Genomic DNA, 20,929 nt, shown 5'->3' with positions numbered 1-20,929 from the left:
CCGGTCAACACCCCCTTCAGCCACTTTCCTGCCTCCATAGGATTGCTCCCAACAAACCCCTCTCTTCGCCCACCATACCAAGTACTTCCTCGTTTGTTTCCTTCTCTGTCCATTTCACCTTCTCCATCCTCCACAGCCACATTTCAAAAGCCTTCAGTCTAAGTCTATCCTCCTGCTTCAATGACCACGTTTCCGCACCGTACATAGCTACGCTCCATATCAAAGTTTTTACGACTCTTTTCTTAACAACCCTACTCAATGTCCCCGTCATCAACTCCATCCTCCTTGTGAAAGCCTCTTTGCCTAGCGCAATTCTTCTCCTCACGTCCCTACCATTTTCACCTTGTTGGTCCAAAACACTACCGAGATACGTAAACTGTTCTACCTGCTCTAGTTTTTGCCCTCGTATTTTAATGTTTAGCTTAGCATTTTTCTTTCTAGAAAATGGCATAACATTTGTTCTATTAATATTCATTCTCATTCCACACCTATCGCACTGAATATCCTATTCGCTCAGCAATGCCTGCAACCCCTTGGCTGACTGACAAACTAAAGCTTGGTCATCAACAAACCTAACTGATTTTACGAATTCCCCCCCGACTTTTATTCCTACATCCGGTTCTTCCCGTGCATCTTTAAACATTGCCTCTGCATACAGGCTGAATAGCAACGGTGATAATGGGCAACCCTGCCTTACCCCTCTTCTTCGTCGTCTTCTTTCCTGCTTCTGCCGGTTTTCCCTTGCAAGGGTTTCGTGGGATGACGACCGCGGTAACCTTGCCTCCCCCGCTGCCAGACAGGACACCTGGCCCATTGCGCTGAGCCCTGTAATTACCAGGACTCTAAATCTATCAAAGGAGTTATTTGCCTGTTTCGTAGATTTCGAAAAAGCGTCTTATAGAGTGAATTTGGGAAAAGCTAATGAGTATATTGAAGAAAATAGGAATGGATTGGAGGGAAAGGAGGCTAATCCGCATCCTGTACATGTCTCAGACTGCTCAGGTACGAATGGTGAACGGGGAGTGCGGATGGGCAGTGTTAGGAAGCACTGTAAGGCAGGTTTACCCATTCTTACCGTTGCTGTTCAACCTGTATGCAGAGGAAATGATTAAAGAGGCATGGGAAGAACTCGAGGTAGGAATGAAAGTAGGGGGGAAAATTCGTAAAATCAGTTAGGATTGCTGATGACCAAGCTTTAGTTTGTCAGTCAGCCAAGGGGTTGCAGGCATTGCTGAGCGAATAGGATATTCAGTGCGATAGGTGTGGAATGAGAATGAATATTAATAGAACAAATGTTATGCCATTTTCTAGAAAGAAAAATGCTAAGCTAAACATTAAAATAAGAGGGCAAAAACTGGAGCAGGTAGAGCAGTTTACGTATCTCAGTAGTGTTTTGGACCAACGCGGTCGAAGTAGTAGGGACCTAAGGGGAAGAGTTGCGCTAGGCAAAGAGGCTTTCACAAGGGGGAGGGAGTTAATGACAGGGACGTTGAGTAAGAATATTAATAAAAGACTCGTTAAAACGTCGATATGGAGTGCAACTATGCACGGCGCGGAAACATAGTCATAGTCATTGAAGCAGGAGGATAGACGTAGACTGGAGGCTTTTGAAATGTGGGTGTAAAGAGGGATGGAGAAGATGAAATGGACAGAGAAGAAAACAAATGAGGAATAACTGGGTATGGTGGGCAAGGGCAGGGGATTGTTAGGAGAAATCCTATGGAGGCAGGGAAAGTGCATGAAGGGGGTAATGACCGGCAGTGGGATGTTGAACACTGTAATAGAGGGGAGAATATTTGACAAACGAGGAAAGTGAAGGAACAGGATAGAGATTTTGGACGGGATGAAGGGAGGGAGAATGTACTCATATTGCAAAAGAAATACTTGGTTTTTCCACATAAAATGGAAAAACCAAGTGTTTCTTTTGCAATATGTATCGTTTCCACAAAGTGACGCCTGAAGTTATCTCCTTTAGAAAGTACTCATAGCTGAAGAGGGATCTGATGTAGAGTAGGATGTTGAGTTTTGCTAGGGGTCACATATTATTTAATCAGTAATTATGTCCATCCAGAAACCTACCTTGACCGGTAGATTATGTAATTATATATACTATATATATATATATATATATATATATATATATACACATATATATACATATATATATATATATACATATACATATATATATATATATATATATATATATATATATATATATATATATATATATATATATATATATATATATTTACACACCCATGAAGATGACAGGACACTTAACAAACAGAAACAGTCAGAAAAAGGTACGCGGCACTCACAGTTTGAGTGATGTTGGCTCCTCATGAATGTTCAAGTTTCTTACTCCTGTGCGCTTATGCTCGAGGCGTGCAGCGGGGAGGCATATGGATAACGACTGTTTTTTTCTGGGATTTATTTTTCCGGTTAAACGTTTTATTGGATTCCGGAATGGCGGTTTTTATAGTCCCTTACAAACCTGAGAACTTGCGTATCAACTATTGATGACGGCAATAATCGGAGAACATTCAATTTTTTAATTAATATCGATATAGCCTTGAGAGGTACATGCTTGTCGTTCGTAATTTGATTGCTTAGAGGAGGGGGTGAAGCGAGAGAGGGTGCGGTGGGTGAGCGAGATCGCTTGGCTAATTTAGTTTTGAGGTCAAATGATTGCGTTAATTTGAAAGCGACTATTCTTTTGTGTGTTTTTTTTAAAGAGGACGCGGCATGGTGGAATACAATTAGAAATGGCAAATGGCTTCACCTCAGATTCGGGGCCTACGGAGGGAAAGACGAGGCCCGAACCCGACAACTTCTTCATTCCCATGGCGTACAAATGATCGGAGTGTTTATGATTTTAGGAAACTCAGTTTCCGGAATTCCTTGAAATCACCCACAAGCGAGTTAAAAGTTTAAACGTTGAGTGACCGTTCCTGACACTTAGCAGCTCCCTGCTGGAATAGTGACCACCTGTCGACCGCCCCCACGTGAACCCTTATTCTGCCCCCCCCCTCCCATTCCCCAATTCCCGCCTCAAATCACCTCGACGAGGACAAGTCATTTGGAATTGCAACGCCTACAGTCTCGTGTATTTGTCATTGTCAAAAAACAAAAAGGAAAAGAAATGAAGAGAAAAACACGTGCATTCTTGTTTAAGTATTAAACGCATATTTTGTCGCTCTGCCGGGTTACGAGCTTTCGATTCTGTCAAAAAAATATTCGCATCGACTGCATCTCGGCGGTGACATGTTTTGTTTTTTTTTTATTTTAAATAGAAGGTAGTTTCTTATGATTTGAGGACGAGCGCAAACCTCCTTTTACGTTTGTTGCCCCCTCCTGCGCTGAGAACGCGTGCGTGCAGCACCCGGAATCAATTCCAGCGCATCGGAGGATTCATTTTACTCTCATATTTTGGCTGCAGAACAAAGCGCGGCCAGATTGTTATCCTTTTTTCATTTTCACAGTTTGGAATGCGAATTTTTTTCTTGAGTTGAATAATGGCGTCATGACCTGGAACATCCTGCAAAACGTGAATTTGTTCGACGTGACCTAAAAGCGGTCGCCTCGGAGGATTTCGCTCGTTCTCTTTAAAATTTCGGCCAACCCTATCACATTTCACACAGTAAATCGAGAATGTGAAAAGTGATTTAAAATATCTTCAAAGCAATTATGTATTCGTCGACATAATGTTGTAATTTAACAATGGGTAGGAAAACAGGAAAGTGCATAGATAATAAATCATAGATGTACTTAAGCATTAACAACTATGTGATCGAGATAATTGCTAAAATTAATGGCAAAGCGTGATCTCATTAAACACAAATATTTATTATATGATAACTGCTTTGATTTAATTTCTTCTAAAAACACCCCCTATTACTCTTTTTACTGCATACTCTGTGAACACTTGGGGCAGTTTTTCCAAGTAAAGAAAAGTAATGTCGGAAGTAGGAAGGTTGGCTCCGAGTGCGTGATTGTGGTGGTAATAACACATGGTAAAGACATTATGGTAATAGGGTATTTCTCGCTTCTACGCATGCGCATTCGTTTTGTAAACTCTTGTTTTGTTTCTTGATATCATATTCAAAATAATTGTTGTCTCTCTTATATTAAGGAAATTGTATTCTATCCTATTCTTCATTATTTGAATGAAATCACGATTTGTACCAACACGCTAACATTTTGACCGATTCGGAATTTGCATTTTTCAGTATTTTTTTGTATTTCTACTTTTAATTACCCTTCAAGTCACCTCTAGAGTGTGTGGCAGGGCTTGACAACAGAGCAGACTAATTTTGGCCTAAATAATTCACCCCTACCGCGGTTAGGCGATATTATTTTGTTTGCTTATTGTTTATGGAAAAATTACAACTTCAATCCATCTGTCCTACACTTAATCTCTCTACTTTTTTAACATGATCTTCCATACCGTAGTAGGATGGGGGTAATTTTACATTTTCCACATCACTGCTAAAGAGACCTCCCTCCAATTTATGCAAGAGCTTCAATCTGTAATATAACCTTCGCTCCGTGAGTGATTCCCAGCCTAGCCCCACTAATATTCTGGATACACTCCTGGGTTTATCATGACAACTTTTTACAAATCTAACTCTACCTTTCACGCGATCCAATTCGGTAATTAATCCAACTTCGTGAGGATCCCATAAACTTGCAGCATATTTCAATTGAGGCCTACCCAGCGAAAGATAACATTTCTCTTTGACCTTTTCATCACATTTACCCAATATTCTTCCGTTAAATCCTAATTTCTTTTAGGTTTCCCACATATTTCTCGCGTATATTTCACCCTGGAGAGGTCTTGAATGAGGAAAATGCCTTAGTATTTAACCAAGTCTGCAAAGAAAGAGTACGGGAAGTTTTGCGCTGAAGTCGAGGAATTGTTGAATGTGTTTTCAGAATGTGCACCAGTCAGCAGACCGCGCCAAGGGCCAAGGAACCGATGAGAGGTGGTGTGGGGCAACGAGAAGGAGTGCACCCCTTTGTGTGGGAATGGTCAATAAAAGGATATAGGGAAGAGGTTATGCAGGGGTGTACATACCCAAGGCAGGAAGGTAGGCTAGGTGGATGGAATGAATGGAATGCAATGGATGGAAAAATGTGGGTCTATTGAGAAACTACGGAATCAGATGTGAGGTAGTAAAACGGAGCAAATTTGGAAGAGATTACACCATTGAAATATGTATTGCCTCACCCTAGATAGGCGAGGTGAATTTAAATCCGCTCATTGTAATCATTAGCATAACGAAGAGTGGGCAAATTTATTGGGTCAGTGGTAACGTCAAGTGTTTCTTTTCTCGATAAAAAGGATAAAAATTAATTCGTTAATCGCACATTCCATTTTGCTTAATAATTTTTAATAGAGTATTACGGGAGCATTATTAAAAGTTATGCTAAATGCTAAATTCATTTCATATCTAGCAGGAAAGCAATAATATAATCCTAGATGAATTCATCATTTGCTTTTGAAACACAGGGATATAATTTCCAAGATCCAACAGTGTTCGTAAATGATTACATTCAAATTGGAATTCATGAACTTGTTTAACTAACAAGTGAAATGTAATGAAATAAATGACTTTGTTATTCCACCCACTTTATTTTAAAAAACACACGACCCAGGTTTCGACGTTGAACTTCATCATCAGGTGGTCCTCATAGAAGCACGCTGGCTATATATACCTTCTGATCATAGGAGGGGGGTTGGTCAGAGAGGGAGGTTGCAGGGGTAAAAAGGTGACAATGTAGCTGGGAAGAAAAGAGAATTACATTTTTGACTTAGAAGAGTGGTAGGTCTAAGAGTGGGGAGTGGGAGGGATACAAAATTTCGTCGGCAAGTTCATCTTTCCAACGGACACATTTCAAAATTTCTAACTTCTCCAAAGCATCGAGCCTTTGACCTTTTTCTTCAAAATGAATAATTTTTGTCACAAAGTCACTGTTGTGGTCACTTTCAATGAGGTGCTTTGCAAAGAGGGATGTTATGTTCTTATTTTTTACACATGTTTGGTGTTCTTTAATCCTTTCTTTAAATTTCCGTCCTGTTTGCCGAATATACTTTGTGCTACAATCTGAGCACTTTGACTCATACACTCCACTCCTCTCGTTTTTGGGGACTTTGTCTTTAGTGTGAGAGATCAGGTTCTTAAGGCAAAAGGCACATTTAATTTTTTCTTTGGGAAAACTTTTAATTACTTTTTGAGAAATAGTCCCAAGATATAGTATTTTCCGCCATTTGGCAGTGGGATCTTGTAAATTTTCGGGGTTGTAAATGTGGCTTAAGGCTATTTTTGTAAGTTTATTCCGGTAAAGTTTATTTATTAGATCTTCTGAATAACCATTGTTTACTGTTAACGTTTTAATTACATTAAGTTCCTTATTTACATTGAATTTCGACATAGGGATAGCGGTTAAACGGTGGATGAAATGCCGCAAGCTTTTGGGTGAAGCAATGCCTTGAAGGGGAATTAATTAATTGGTCTGTATACATTTCTTTCCTAAAATTGGAATACTGTAACCCGACTTTGTCTTTAGAAATGGATAGGTCGAGGAAATTCAGGGAACCTCTTTCCTCTTTTTCACACGTGAATTGTACATTAGAATTGATAGAACTTAGATGTGCTAGAAACTGATCTAGTTGCCTATCAGAACCTGTCCACACACAGAAGACATCGTCTACATATCTTAGCCAACAAAATATATTATTAATGAGAGGGTGAGCTGAGGAAAACCAAACTTTTTCAAAATTGTCCATATAAATATCGGCCAGCTGCGGGAACAAGGGCGAGCCCATGGCTAAACCATTGGGTTGTTGGAAATATGTACCATTAAAAATGAAATAATTTTGGGAAACACACGTCTTAAGTAATACACAAAGTTCACTTATAACTGGCACTGGGATGGATTTCCGGATGAGGATGTCTTCGGCAAGGTTCACCGCTTCCATGGGTGGCCCGTCGGTGAAAAGGTTGCGTACATCGAAGGAAACAAGCATGCACTTTTTCGGGATGACCTTTTTCATAAGTTTGTTGACAAGGTCCAAGGAATTCACTACACCATATTCCGTGGAAAATTTGGAAACCTCCCTGAAGAGTACATTAAGCCTTTTCGCTAGTACGTGGTTGGGAGCTGACATATTTGATACTACAGGTCTGATCGGAATCCCATTTTTACGAACTTTAGGTAGCCTGAAAAACCGTGGTGCTGAGGGATTTATTTGCACTAGTTTCAACAATTCACAACTTTTGAATAACGTATCACAGGATTTAATCACTTTCTTAATTTCTTGTTGAAACTTGGGGGTTGGGTCTGAACGAAGTACTTCAATATTATTGTCCCTGATGAAAAAAAAATTTACTAACAATGACCAATCAATTAAAATCTCAAATGATTTAGATCTTCAAATAAGGATTATATCTCCTGCATTAGTAAGCATTTGAGGAAAATACGATTATTACTTAAATAATGACTGAGTTTACTGTTAAACTCGGCGATTGGACTTTGAATTACAGGATTCTGTGCATTTTGGTATCAGTATTAGTATCCGAGGATGGGCCAAACATGGTTTGCATAATAGGTGTCGGGATTAGTTTCGTAAAAATATATTAATTTAAGATATTGCTGCGATGCTTAAAAAATTCTTCAAATTACATCCCTTGAGTGTCGACTAATGTTTACCAGCGTCATCTCCACGACTCAAAAGCACCTTGTTTGGCAGGTTCCGGAAGGTTCTTAAAGTGTACGCGTGCAGGCTTTTTTGTCGGTACTTGAGGCCCCATGGTGGTGTCCTTTGAGGGAGGATCTCACTTTTAAATAAATTAGGAAATTGTCTGCTGCTCTGGCCAAGTCCGGACTGTAAAGGGGCTGGGGAATCGTCACGATGCCTTGGTAATGTCTTTTTGTTGTCAGTTTTGGTCGTCCGTCTAAAGACCTTCGGGAGAAAGAGTTTAGCGCAGGTCTCTCTCTAAATTTTCAGTAATATGATGGTGCTCGCATTGTCATCTCGTCAGTGCCAATGTACGATCTGTGATCATGCGCACTTTTAACCCAGGGTCTGAATTTAGCACTTAACGTACACTTCAGGTGAAAAATGTTACCGATACTTTAATGCAAACCTTGTATTAGCAGTAGTTTATAGGCAAAGGGTAGATATTTGACGTACCGTGACACTCCGCACAACACAACTCTTAAACCCAAACAATATTACCAAAATATATCATTAAACCCATACCCAATGATTCCAAATACCTAATACATTTTGCCCACTCCTCGCTGTTACACCCCAAGCCCTCAACCTCCAACCCTTCCCCGCCGTTTGCTCTCATTGCTGAATATTTATGAGAAGGCGCCGGGGTGTGAGGGAGGGGGATGGTGGCGGCGTCTGGGGGTGCCCCAGAGAAATCACTCTCCACTCTTGTCAGTCTTTAGGGATTGCATTTTGCACGCCATCGCCGCAAGTGCCTCTGAGTATCACTTCTCCGCTAGCTATTCGGGGGACAGTCTTCTATGTCCACCGCCACCGTTCGATATATATTCCTTTTCGGGACAGAGGAAGCAGTTGAGGACAGGCCTCGCTTTCCCCCTGCGCTCGAGTTACCCGAGAGCATTCGGATTCGTTTGTTTACCTGAAAGTTCTCGTCCTAACCCCCACGATCTGTGCGTAAAGAATGAATGGTTTAGACGATTACAAATACTCCGAACCACGAGGCAGTCCTGAAATCCGAGCGCATTAAATATATATTCCCCGACGGTGGAGCTTGATGGTTGATAATAGGGTTCACTTTAATATACTAATGTAAAATCTATTATAATCTAAGTAAATCTATTTTTCCGAAATAATTCCCGATACTTTTTATGCGAACCATACGTATCAAAATTGGATCGCCGCTATCCCTCCGGGCGCAAAGTCGAGCGACTTTTGCGTGAAGAGTTGGACCTCTATCAGGGTAGGTGCCTTCGCCTCCCGCCAATTTGCGAGGCGAGCGTGTTGACTTGGCATGCGATCATTTTGAAGGTGGAATTTAGCGCGTGGTGTATAGGAAAGAACATCAACGGAACAAACACTCCAAAGAGAGAAAAAAGCACTCGTCCTCCTTAAACTAGCAAGCATAACAAAAGTAAAGGCGGAAGGAAGACGAGAGTCGAACGTCACGCTTCAAGAAGAACGAGGCAGACAGCCGCCCAAGAGAGTTCGGCAGGGAATCTTTCCAAATCCGGCGGCCGAGGCCTCCTCGGTGGTGGAATTGCAAAGAAGACAGTAAATGAGAATTCCGAGTATGTTATTGGCGATGGAAGGATGACGGCTTTGATGGAATTGACGGGGTTAGGTGTGAGAGGCAAATAATAAACATGTTGGACGGAATGAAGGGAGTTAGAATGCTTGCGGGCTTGAAGGTGAGCATAATTTAGGGTGGGCAGTCAGCTTTGCATCTGGTTACGGCGGGCTAAAAAAATATGGCGCTCATTGGTCTGTGCCCATTCAGAAGCTGCCTTAAACGGTAGATTACTATTTAATAATAATTGTATATTTTAACTGAGAAACTTGAGGGTAATCTGAAAAGTTCTCGGAATGGAATAAAAAGGATACCGGCCGTAAGGAGCGGAGTCACTCGAATGAGCGAGACATTAGCAGAAAACACATTGTCTATTATTTTAAATCTACATGAAAGAGCGAACTACGAGATATATTCACTCCATTTGACGCTATGACTTTCTATCATACTCCAATGTCACTTTTACGTTAGGGCCGCAAAGAGCACTCAAAAAACGCCCTGTTGAATTCTAAACTGAAACAAAATAGGTTTACTAGATAACTCGAGCTATTAGAATCTCCCTAACTCATTTTAATCCTGAGTATCATAATGATATAACGCATATGTTACTTAATTTCATTATTTCCAATATTAGAGAAAGTTACCGTGAACTTTTCTGATCAATTGCATTGGTGTGCGTTCCCAGATTCGCATCGTGGCTCAAGGGTCTGAATTCCCATTTGGATCTTCTACCCAAGGGCTTTTTTAGATTCCTTGACATCCCCTCCTTCTTGAATTTCACCGAAAAGATATCTGGCGTCGTGGCGACACACTACTCCGCAGTGTCCAAGGATACGGGCTGACCTCACTCGATCTTCGTTCAACCGATTCAATAGATCTCCCCTCAATTAATTTTCAAATAAATTCTAGCATCTCCTGGTCGATCGATTCGCGAGGCTCCTCCCAGGTGTCACCATGGTCAAGTGAGGGCACCAATCAAGGCTGGTGGTCCGAGAGCACTCGTGCCGATGCGCCCCGACCGGCCGCCAATGCAACAGACGGTCGGGAGGGGGGCGGGGAAGGAAGGCACGGAAACAAGGCGACGGGGCCGGAATGGGGAAGGGCCGGGACCCGCCGCCCTGTAGTGTCTCCCTCCCTCGGAAGCCGAGGATTGGCTTCGATGAGTCACGGCCGCCATGTCCGCACCCCGCGATACGATGTCCAACATTTAAGGGGAATGGAATATTAAATAATGACAATCCATGTGTACTCATAGTTGACTCTAACTTAATTATTTACTTGTTGGGCATGTGAATATTTGGCATCTTAATATCAATTCTGAATTGCTCTATCACATTTGAATCAATTTTAATGGATAAGTGAATTTCGTCAGGATATTTTTCAGTTTTTCTTCTTTAAGTCTGAAAATTTCAATGTTTCCATTTCATTTTCATAGAATGTTTGTGGCCTTATCTCCAACTGCTATCATCGACCTTCCTTTCTCACATCCCGATAAAGATTTAACTTTGCTGTACAACGCACCGATTTCACTCTTCCTCTGCAAACTTTCCATAACCTAACACTGGGTCTTCCACCATGCTTCTTTTGCTTTATTTGTTGCCCGCCCCAATTTATTGTTTGATTCTTTGTTCTTCATTTCGCCTAATTAGTATTTAAATTGTTCCATTTTCTCCTCTCATCCATCTTTGTAATTATCTCATCCGTGATCCATGTTTTCCTAGTCCTTTTAGCGTTAACGGTTCCAATAGTGTCTTTTGCGGCTTTAGACAACCCTTTCCTGATACTTTCCCAGTTTTCTTCAATAGTACTTAGCTCTTTCCCATCCTCCATTATTTCCTCTACCGCCAGTTTGTATTCCTTCCTTTTCAACCCATTTAATGCTTCTACATTCCATTTTCTACCTCGCCGCCCCTGCCTTATCTTTTTGAAACGGACGGTACATTTCATAACAACTAAATTGTGGTCAGAGTCCGCATCCAATCCCGGGAAGCTGTGCGAATTTATCACACTGTTCCTAAACCTGTGTCTAACCAGGATATAATCTAGCTGATACCTTTCTGAGTCACCTGGCATTTTCCATGTATACCAGCGTCTTTTGTGGTGTCTAAACCAAGTGTTGGTGTTGGCTAACCCCTGTCTCCTGCAGAACTCAACTGCTTTCTCCCCGGGGTCATTCCTCGTGCCTAAACCGTAGTCCCCGACCTCGTCACCATCTCTTACTTCGCCTACCGTCGCATTCCAATCCCCCATCACTATCAAATATTTCCCTGCAGGAACACACGCGAATATGTCCTCTGACTGATCGTATATCCTATCGACCTCTTCTTCCTTATGGTTGCTCGGTGGCATGTATACCTGAATAATAACCAAGTTCGTCGGTTCTGCTTTTATCTCTACTAGTAATAATCTATCCGTTACCTGCTCTATGTTGACTACGCTTATTCCTACCTCTTCATTTAATACTATGGCAACCCCTCGTTGGCTCTCGTCCCCACCGCTGTATATTATTCTATACTTATCACTCCAGTAATCCCCGCTATCTTTCCATCTCACCTCGCATAGACCTAAAATGTCGATATTTCCCCTTTCCATCTCTCGCTTAACATTCTCCAATTTCCCTGTCCTCATCATTGTCCTAACATTCCACGTTCCTATTCTAACTAATGTGGTCTTCTTCTCCTGCGTCTTCTGTTCTACTGCTGCTGGTTTTCCCTTGCAAGGATTTCGTGGGATAATGACCGCGGAAGCCTTGCCTCCCCCGCTGCCGGGCACGACACACGGCCGATTGGGCCAAGCCCCGTGGTTGCCAGGACTCAAAATGTCTGTATAGTCCATCGTATTTTTCTTGGGAATGATAATTGAGGTGGTTTCACGTTGCCTTCCTCAATGGTGTTTTTAACGTGACAGCATCACTTACTGGCCGCCCCACTGGGGTCAGACGCCATTGCAGCCGCCTCACCGAGGAACAGACACTGCGTGGACTACCTTTCGTCTGGCTCCTAACGTTCGACCTATCTAACGTGACCCTACCAGGAGCAATTATTATATACTCCCGCCAGCACAGCTCTAGGGGTCATCGGAACGCACAAGCCCTTCCACCACGTCAAGGTTGTAGTCCGGGGAGGGGTATATATATATATATATATATATAAATATTTTATACATATATATGTATATATATATGTTTATATATATATATATATATATATGTTTATATATATATATATATATATATATATATATATATATATATATATATATATATATATATATATATATATATATGTAGAAACACACGAACAGTATAATATTTGGACGGCACACTAGAACACAAATAAAATAGTAACATTTAAAAGACACACATTGAAGATTTTTTAAGCATTTGGTCGCCTTCGAGTCCTATTTCAAGTAAGACTCGGTCTTACTTGCAGAATACTGCAGTCTGACTTGAAGAAGGCCTCAGAGTGGGTCAAACGCTTAAACAATCTACAATGCGAGTGTCCTTTTGAGTGTTACTATTTTATTTGTGTTCTATTTTACCGTCCAAATATTATGTATGTATTTTTGTCAATTCGAATGTGGTCCAATTGCGCTCGTCTACTCAACTTTCTTTTCTCTCCACTTTGGTCTCTAACCATGCTCAGCACTCACCTTTCACACCATTTGTGGTATCCAAGCTTTCCTATCGCCGCACTTAAGCTGACGAAACTCTACGAATTGATTTATCACCATTATTGGAAAAAGTAATCAATTTTGGACATTTATACTAGGTAATAGGTATTTTAAGGCCATTCAAATGATCTATCTACGAGTTAGACTTCAGCAAATATTTGTAAAGAAAACGCAATAAATTTGTAGCCGATTAAGAAGCGTCCTAAATGATGGCTACTTGAAATAAGTGCGATGTTCTCATCAAAGTAAAAAAATAAAAATGTCGACCGAAACACGAACACAAGTCACTTTGATATTTCTGAGATCCCAACCGCCGTCATCAGGGTACAAGGATGGAGTGTGCTCCTTTTCTTGACTCAAGGAGTCACTCCTTGTTGGAGGTGGTTGGCATCTCTGAAATATCAAAGTGAGTTGTGTTTCTGTGTCGGTCAATATTTTTATTTTTTGCTAAAATTAAATGCAAGCGAGCATCAAGAACTGGTGCACTCAATATACATAGGTGCTATCTATATTTATGTATCTCTATCTATGCCTTCATCGATGACATTAAATTAATTTTTCGAGAATACCCGCATTCCGCTGGATCTCGTATCTTTGGAATGGGAAGTGACACTCGCCTCACCCGTTAACTCGGCCAAATTCCTCTCTTATGAATCCTGGGAGTTATTCCAGCCAAGGTATTCGTTTTAAATTTCCCTTCCGTCATAAGCATTTCCGCTATAAGGTTATCTTTCCCCACGGGTTAATTTTATTCCATATTATCCAAAGCCCTTCCTACCTCGCCATCAAGCATGCATGGATCTAAGATATCCTCATTAACGTCCTATTGTCTTTCCCTATCTAATATAGCTGACGTAGCACCTTCACCTCCCTCTCTGTGTTTCTCTCGAGGTATTTTTAGTTCAACTAATCATTTTCCTGCCGCGTACTTGATAGTGAGTGCAAATTTCTAATTTCCTGATAAATATTTCAATGTCCAAGAATCGCCGACCTATTTTATGACTCCATGGTAAACTCTCTATGTTCTCGCCCTCAACCAATATTTTTTCACGCTATTTGTTCCCCGCTCGTTATTATTTATCTCCTCTTAATTATTTTTACCTGTGTCCGCGTTAGATCCATAAATTAATTTCATCATCTATCTTATTAATTTATCTCGTCCGTAATTCCCGGTTACTTTGCCGTTTTGGGGTGAACTTTTCCTATTGTTTTGTTTGCTGGCATCGGCAGACCTTTCTAGATGTGCGCCAATTTTATTGGCATATATCTAGAAAGTGTGCCAGGTCTCTTGGGAGATTTAGGCTGGGAGTCAATTGAGGTGCGATGGGAACAAGCGAGACTTGGACTTTTAGAAAGCTTCAGAACAAACGAGTTTAACGATGATTCAAATGGTATTATAATGGCCCCACACTACTTATGTATATCAGACCACAAAGATAAAATAAGGGAGATAGATTCCAGGACAGATAGATACAAATACTCATTCTTTCCCCGAACAATCAGAAATCATAATTGTAAGAAACAGAAGACGCTTTAGAAATATTGAAAACAATGAATTTACAAGTCGGAGCAAAATTAAACATTGCAAAGATGTTTGGTATATCTTTTAGGTGCATGTGTATGTTAGTTGGTAGTTTGTGTGTTTGCATGAATGTATACCATGTTTTGTTTTTGGTATGCATAAATTTGTGGTTCTAGCATGCGGTTTTTTTTCTTTCTTAATTTCGGGTGGCGTTCTAACAACCCTGGCCACACGCCCTTGCGGCGGCTTTCGGGGTATTAAGTACATGTAGATGTAAAAGGGATCGCGTGCAAGCTTCTTTGACGGCACTTAGGGTTCCATATTGGAGTCCTTCGAGGGACGATTGCACTTTTGAGTGATAGGAAATCGTGGTCTTCTGGCGCCGAGTGGGGGCTGTAAATGACATGTCAGAAGTTCTTCACAAGCAGTCATTCGACTCAATTTTTGATCTTCCGGCAAGAATTTTGGGATGAGTTTAGCGTAGTTCATTTGGATTTGCCAAATTTTCAGTGATAATGGTGTGCACTGTCATCTTATGTTAATGCCAATATACGACCTGCGATCATGCACATCACACTTAACCGACGGTTTGAATTCAGCACTTCACGCAAATGTCAGGAAAAAATTGTTACCAATATTTTTATACGCATTTAATACTTTCATGTACCCTAATATTGTGTGCATGGTCATTTTACTTCCAACATAGGTAAGCTTTTTCTTTTACTGTAGTTTATGAACTCCTCTTTTGATATTGAACTTAGTATTTCTCCTTCTACAAAATTGTGCAACCCTTGTTTTCTTTACGTTTTTCTAACCCGAAACACAGTAGTTCATTTCTCTTCGTTCTAGATGTTTTACCCATTTAAAGGCAGACTTTGGATGGTAACCAACGAGTATTTAATAGTGGTTGTCGTGAGGGCTCTCCCTTGTGTGTATTATTTCATTCTTCTTCATCCCTTCGTAACTTCCGCCTGTCTTCAGGCTTTCGGCCCCTCTCCTCCTCCCCTTCCTCGACTCCTCTGGGCAAGCGTGTTCCTTCCTCTATTGGCCTTAAGGACCCCACCCCCGTTCAATATTTCCCTCCATCGTTTTCCTCTAACCTTTTCTGGATTTCCCTCAGTAAATTTAGTTCTTCACCCACCCACCCTATTGAAAGCCTTATCGTTTATCTTCTTCCATCTACAAGTTATTTTCTCTAATTTCCGCTGTGACCCACACTTCCTCCAATTTACCCGAAAGCCTCCAATTTACACTCATCCGCCCGCCTCAAAGACCAGGCCTCACATCCATAAAACACTACCCTCGAACGCATGTCTTCTTCTTTGAATGCCATCACCATTTTCCTTAATTGCACCAAACAAGTACTTCCACACCTCCACCTTAAATTTAGCTTTAGCTTCAACAAAAATTAGATTTTCAAGCATCTCCAGAATTTCTATCTTTTTTCCCGTGATTAACGCTCAAGACATACCTCTCATATTCTTCCTGTAAAGCACTCAATAACAACAGCAGTCCCTTGGCTGTCTGACTCACTGTTTCTTCATCAAAAACAAACGTGACTTGATCATCTCACGACTCAATTTTGGTATCAGATAAAGCTTTCATCGTCCCGCCCCTAACATTCCACTGCAAATATTTCGAATAACATTACGGGGAGAGCCTAGTTTTAATGAATAGGTCTTTTGTCTTCTCTTACGGCATTGACTACCCTGAGTCAGGTTAATGGCGACCACAATTGAATGTTAACAATAGTATGCTGTCATAAAAATAGAAGGATAGAATATTCAATTTCGTGCAAAATGAGAGCACATCAGACAAAAAAACGATGTATTTATAAAATTCCACCTTACTAAAATAATATCTGATATGCTAATGCATATGTATCAGGTCATACCCTATCAGGCAGGCGAAAACGCTTCTGAGATTCCCGACATTCTTTGTCTTGGCTTTCCTCTGACCACATCCAAGCAGGAAGTTCTCCGTCTGGCCCTTCTCTCACTTACTTCAAACTATCTCTTCCCAAACGCATCTGCTTCGTAATCGGACTCCCATATACGCCTTCAGCATCTCCAAACCAGTGTGTCAGACTTCTTCCATGCTTGCTGTTACCCGGGCATCCAGACAGTATTCATTAAGCATGTCTAGTTCTATATTCACGTCGCCTCTTTTAATCTAACTTCAGTCCAACGTATCCGTTAATCACAGGATTTGAACGACTTTCTCGTTCTTCCATGCAAACTCAACATCCACATATATGCAGTATTATCTAATGAAGTACTCTATTATAAGTGGACTGCCAATAAATTAAACTCCGTTATGCTATGAAAATGCGCTGTAATATTTTCAACTGAAAACTACATATCCCACCTATTTTTATGTATATTCGTTCAACAGATTAAAACATTGTCATACATCTGGACTAGTTTTATGATTCCTTTCAGAATAAAATTCTATCGCCTGAGATCGTAGTCAACCGATGACGGCATCTTGAAGTTCCTCATCGAGACGAGCACAAAAATGTGGCATCCTATCTTTCCAGTCGTGTTTCCATACAACAGAGCCGTAGAAATCGCTATTGTAAACAAACGAAAAAGAACGTGACCTCAAAACCACTGCAATCCGAGGCATACTGACCTACTGTGTCCGTCAATACAGTGACATCCGGCTCCCTCTATTAATTCTAGTGCCTCACGAAAAGGGAGGTCACTTTCTGGACGGGTCTCGTATCATCGTATACTATAATTATTAACCATAGGCATTTTATGATGCGCTTCCTTCCGTGCCAAATACCTCCCTGCTGGTATTCGCAAGCGTATTGATATTTTAACCTACACTTCTATCTTTCACAGGACCCTGATGAAATTCAAAACAATTTATCCAGTGTTTGAATTATGTTTTCCTTCACGCCAAAGATGCATTCGGTTCTCCTCATCAAGCGCGGCAACTTTCCTGACGCAATTGCCACCAATGTCACTCAATCTTATCAAATTCAGTCAACTTAAATTTTTATAAATGTTGGGGGCCATTTCAGAGAATGATGGCCAAGCAACCCCTGCCTCCTGCTGAAATGGCACGCTGAAGAATATTTTCTCTAATTAGGTCGCTTCTCAAAGAAATACCTCTTGGTACTGGACCCCTGTTCCTTGAGTTATCATAAATGTTAGTGAAAGAACATCTATCACTACACAATCTTTATAAAGTAACCCAATTATATGATATGTTTTTCTTTCCAGGCACCTTATTGAAAAACGCCATAAAACAAATGAATCATTACATAAAGCAAGAATATGTCTCCGAAAAAACCGCAGATGATATTTCGATTTTCTTAAACAGGTTTCCTTTAAGCTGCTGGCAGATGCCTTCCCCCTCAAGCATTCTGCGGGTTGAGAAAATATTTTTGGAAGTGGGCCATTTCCCTTCCCATCGTCCCTCCTTTTGTCTTTCGCCCTGAAAGGAATGGCAATCTCTCTAAGGCAACTGAGCACGGGCGAGCCAGAGATGTGGTTTCCATGGGAACCTCGTTCATTGAAAGGGATGTGGTGCCGGGAGAGCGGGGAGGGTGGATGGAGTCATCCTGGCAGAGAGAGGGCAAAACAAACGCTCTCTGGCGAAATCGGGGGTCTATAGACTGGTCACATCGAGTGAAACTGCGAAAGAGAGAAAAACTAGTTAAGTGGCCAGGGAGTAGGTAAAGAGATATCGTAAGATCGATTTCGGTAAATTATTGGTGATAATTATATCATTATTATTGGTATTAAACCATTTGAAGTAGGTTTTGGTTGAACATAGGCAATAAAACGGTACAATGATACTTCCCTTAGCCGGTAATCCTTTATAGGCAACATTTTGTTTAAATTCCAAAGAAACTGCGGGAGATGCCGCAACAGTAACTTTTAACGGAGTCATCCGCTAACGGAGTCATCCCAGTCAAGGCGAATGATTTTTACACTCTGAAATTGTTGCAACATTTTGTTTGATTAATTTTGATATTTTACATTTTATTAGAAAGGCATATAGACAGTCTGAATAGAACACGGGAGGGTTCTTAGTCTGTTGTTTTTCGGTGAAAATTATGGATGCAGTTAGCTACGCAGCAGTTAGCTCTTTTAGGGATGCCAAGTTCATCAGAAACCATGCGAACACTTAATCTGTGATGCCTGTCCAACAAAGCCGTCACTTTTGCAACACTTCCGTCACTTTTCGAGGTCGAAGGGCGTCCTGATGACCGTTCGTCGTCTTCATGACCTTCTTCCCCCTCCCGAAAAAAACTGCGCCAATCAAAAACACCCGATCCTATCCATGACGTTATATCACCATAGTCTGCGTTGAGTATGGAATGAGTCTCTTCCTCGGTTTTGCCCAGTTTCACTCAAAATTTGATGGGGTAGCGCTGTTTCATTAACTGGTTCATAACGGAGCGTAAAGAGATCACGTTAAAAGGTTTCGCAAACGAGCGATCCGCACTCCGCAAAGGCTGGGAGTCAACTACCACCGGCCTCCATCATTTCCTGGGAATCCCCGTCCTGCATCCCTATCAGAGAAACCGCCGCCCGTCCGTTCATTTATTCGGGAAAAATGTCCTAATATCTTTGGGACAGACCTTGTCTTACACTTCATGCATAGAAAAAATTAACGACAAATTTTAACGCAATGATACTTGTTACTGATAACGAGAGGACGCTCACTAGTTTATTAAAGTTATTGATTCAAACAAAATGCATCAATAAAATCAATCGAGTAGGTAAAGGGGAAATTAATCCCATACCAGGGTTTCACACACGCCGGTGAATGATAGAAACACCTCACTCACGAACGCGGTTTCCGGTAAATACATTCTAATTAAATTCAAATGTTTCAGCAACTCACGTCTCTCCTCCTAGAAGAGAGCCAAGGCATAAAATGCATATTCTAATGCTGCAATGATGTCAACTCACTGAGGAGCAAGTCACGGTTTTCTCGTAAAAATAAACTATACAATCGGAAAAGAAATACTTTGTTCTTGCACATACTATATATTTAATTAAGCACGACCTAAGTTTCGACTTACAAAGTCATAATCAGGTGAAGTACAGAGGGCATGCAGCTTTAAACGTATGTTAGACAGAGAAGAGGAGGGGGTGTAGAAGTGGGAGGAGGGGAAAGAGAAGGGAAACTGTTGTATGTGGTGGGGGGGGGGGGAGAAGGCGATCGAATCCATGGTACGGAAGAATCCAGGGCCGTACTCCAAAGTGCAGTTTCCCATTTCCCAAGCAAGGACTTCCACCTAAAGCGAAGTGCAGAGGCCTGTAATAGCACACACGGTTCCCCTTCTGGCGACCTACGGAGAATGTATCAAAGAGCCCAACCGCAATTCCAATGCTGATAAAAATCAATTCTAAAAACATAGGGCGTTTCGCTGCAAAGAATGAGAATAGGAAAGCAAAAAAGGGGTAATTTGTATTTCCTTTTGATTTGTACAAAAATAAAAAAAATGAACAATGGCAAAATTGTTGAATATGTACGTGAGTATAGCAAAGTGCATTCGTAATCTGCATCTGACATTCTCCGAGTGTTTGGGCCATCTGTAATTCGAGGAAAAATGCCTGAGATAATGCTCCCTTTCTCGAAGTATGACGTAAAGGAAGGCATAGCGTTGGAGATCTAAACGAGTCCTGGAAGGAGAGATAGGATGAGGCCGGTTTTCATTTTTTACAATAAGTTGTACAATAAAAATTGTCAAGTATCAGAAAACTGTGCTAAATAATAAAATAAATAAAAAAAATAATGCTACGTACTACTTGTCACGTAAAATTCCATAAAATGGAAAGAAATCAACCAACAACTATATGGCATTTGACATTTCCCAGATGTAATGATAAAAATTTGTTCAAAAACTTCGTTTCCGAGTGGTTCTAAGGTCAGCACATAGGCCTAATTTTGAAGATAGCGCTCACCACTCTCGACTGATAACTCTTGAAAATATGGAACAGCTATCCTTGCATTTAAACAATATACCTTATATATATATATCCGGTAGACCCTTGCCTCTATGTAAACAAAAACAATGTGCTGCAAATTCTTAGAGGCACTTAATAAGCAAAATTTTGCCTTAAACTGTTTGGTAAATTAACCCTATAAATACTTAAATTTTCAAAAATGAAACGTCAGCTATCTTCTAACGAATATATTATAATATGATGGCTATCCAGAAAGTTATCTCCGTTATCGTGTTGCTAGCGAAGTAGTGGGAGGGGGGCGAATGGTCGCTGTATTGACGCACACTAACACCAGGGCAGTACGCCTCGATCTGCAGTGGTTGGAAGGTCGCAGTCCTTTGTTTACAATATCAAATCAAAACGAAGAATGCCATTTAAAATCTCGCCAATTTTGAACTCCGTTCAGTGATAAGGTTTTCATTGATCAAAATCTTCATAGATACTGACAT

This window comes from Hetaerina americana, unplaced genomic scaffold, assembly GCF_022747635.1.
Source record: "Hetaerina americana unplaced genomic scaffold, ioHetAmer1.1.p SCAF_28, whole genome shotgun sequence".
In the NCBI taxonomy this organism is placed as follows: domain Eukaryota; kingdom Metazoa; phylum Arthropoda; class Insecta; order Odonata; family Calopterygidae; genus Hetaerina; species Hetaerina americana.
The sequence above is the reverse complement of the archived record's forward strand: the minus strand, read 5'-3'. Positions refer to the sequence as shown.